This window comes from Bubalus kerabau, chromosome X (genome assembly GCF_029407905.1).
Source record: "Bubalus kerabau isolate K-KA32 ecotype Philippines breed swamp buffalo chromosome X, PCC_UOA_SB_1v2, whole genome shotgun sequence".
NCBI classification, from domain to species: domain Eukaryota; kingdom Metazoa; phylum Chordata; class Mammalia; order Artiodactyla; family Bovidae; genus Bubalus; species Bubalus kerabau.
Window position 1 is genome coordinate 47490806 of NC_073647.1, and position 2418 is coordinate 47493223.

Genomic DNA, 2418 nt, shown 5'->3' on the forward strand with positions numbered 1-2418 from the left:
TCAACCAACTTTGTCCAGATATTCCAGCTCTTTAAACTTGCTGGTCTCCACATAGCCCTGGGGACCCCACAGGAACTCATAGCAAGCAGGGTCTTCATCAGGCACCTGCTGGTACACCAGGTACCCCTCCCGCACCCACACTTGGGTGAGCAGCTCCCTGGGCTCCCCATAGATGAAGTGTTCTTACCGAGACACACCCTCATCCTGCTGAGTGCTCCCCAGATCTCCTCCTCAGGGGCATGGCCGTCCTCCACAGTGATCAGGCACAGGATCACCACCAGGAGGCCGGCCTTGGGCAACCTCTGCCCATCGCTCAGCATCTCACTGAGGGTGAGGCCCAGGGAGGGGACCAGGATATAGGTGTGCTCACTGGGGTCCACTTCCTTCACCTCCAAGCCAAAGACCAGCTGCAAATACTCTGAGGCTTGACCGAAGACCACCAGGAAATGGTCCTGGTAATCTTTGAGCACACTGTTCAGCACTTCTGCCTTTGTGATCAGCTCCTTGGCAAGACACTTGCTGAGCAGGAATTGCAGCAGCTCATTCTTCTTCACCCGCAGTGCATCTCAGAGCCAGGATCTGGCATCTACCTGGTCACATGAGGTGCTTAGCACTTCATCTTGCCTGCTGAGGCCATGCTCTTCATATTGGGTCCCGGAGTAGCAGCCATGGCATTGGGAGAGGGCCAGACACCCAGAGGGCTCTGGGGGAGACTGGGTGTTGCAGCAGCAGCCACTTCCTCCAGGGCACCCCGGACCAGGAGAAGGAGAAGGTAGCTGCATCTCCTTTCTCTACTTGCTCCTCCTCCCTCCACCTGCTGCTGCTGATGGTCCTCCTCCTCCTTCTCCACTTTCTGCTCCTCTTCATCCTCCTCCTCCACCTCCTTCTCCTCACCCCAAATGAACTGTGCCTCCATCAGGCCCTCTTCTTTTCTTGGATCCTGAAAGACTCTCTCAGGCTGGCAGAGCTCATGCATCCCTTGCATGATGACCGGGGTTGAGGTGCAGACAGGAGTGAAGCAGGGGGACGGATGGGGATCCTGGGCCTGTGGGAGAGGGTGGTTGTGAGCGTCCTCAGGTGAGAAACCCACCCCGGGCAGTCTGATTCAGGCCACTTACAAGTCTCCCCTTGAGGGGTGCTCTCAGGCCTCATAGAGGAGCTCCTCCTAAGCGGCCTAACCCCTGGCTACCTGAAGGAGGACATGAGGTGGCTCACCAGTGTGCAGTCAGCACAGCTTCAGGTTGTGGGGCTGACATGGTGGGGAGGATTAGGGCCTTTTGGCGTCCCCACTGTTCTGGGATCTGGAGTCCCTGGTGCACACTCAGGGTAACCAACTCACCTTGACTCTTGGCACTGCCTGGACCTCCTCAGCTCTCTGACCCATGGACTCGGGCCTCAGACATCTGCTTTCGCCTGCTGGTTCCTGGAGCCCCTGTGAGAGAAATGGAGGGACAACTCGGGAGTAGATTGTGGCACAGACTTGGGCCTTCTGTGCTGGTAGGAGGGGTGGACACTGTGAGGCCCCCACAGGCCACCACCCACAGGGTGGGTGGTCCTCTTGGGGCTTTCTTGTAGTGCCCCCTTTCCCCTGGCACGGCCTGTACCCTCCCCTATGGGGACTTGCAGGGTAGTGACCAGCTGTGAGGGAACAAGAGGTCTCAGACCAGAAGGTATGTTTAAGCGGGGCAGGAGACGCTACTGATGGTGATGGCACAGGTGGCACGTTGGAGGTAGCCTGGATCTCTGTAAGCAGCCAGCCTAGAGATTTGCTCCTTTTGTTATTTTTCTAACTAGAACATGCTCCTCTTGGCCCTCTGTGCCAAGGGTTACAGTGCTGGGAGAGGGGAGTGTACATACTTGAGGAGACACAGCCAGATCTGGTCTGACATTCAGGGCTTCTGCTCCAGAAACTTGGAATCCCACCCTGCCCCCAATAGGACAGTGAAAGCCAATGAGGAAAAGGAAGTCTCTGCCTCACATCTGGCTTCAGACGTGATACCACTGAACTTCCCAGCCATAGGTGCTGGCACACCCTAAGGCAAGATGTGACTTGTGGTCCATCAAATCCAGCCCCATCCTCACCCCCACCTCCCTCTGATGATGGTACAGACTGTACAGTGATGCTCCCCCACAAGATCACCCCTTCAAGACCATAATAGATAATTGATGTACTTAAATGCAGAGAGGCAGAGAAAAATGGGAAGACAGAAGGACTGGTCTCCACTGAAAGACTGAGAGGAAGTCAGTTCAGTTTGTCAGTCGTGTCTGATTCTTTGCAACACCATGAATCGCAGCACCCCAGGCCTCCCTGTCCATCACCAACTTGAGGAGTCCACCCAAACCCATGTCCACTGAGTTGGTGATGCCATCTAACCATCTCTTCCTCTGTCGTCCCCTTCTCTGCCTCCGTCAATATTT

The 2418-nt window shown here is 55.8% G+C and overlaps 1 pseudogene; it reads right to left on the reverse strand.

The window, feature by feature from the left end:
- On the reverse strand, positions 1 to 1384 carry LOC129639990 (melanoma-associated antigen 9-like; annotated as a pseudogene).
- Positions 1385 to 2418: the final 1034 nt, after the last annotated feature.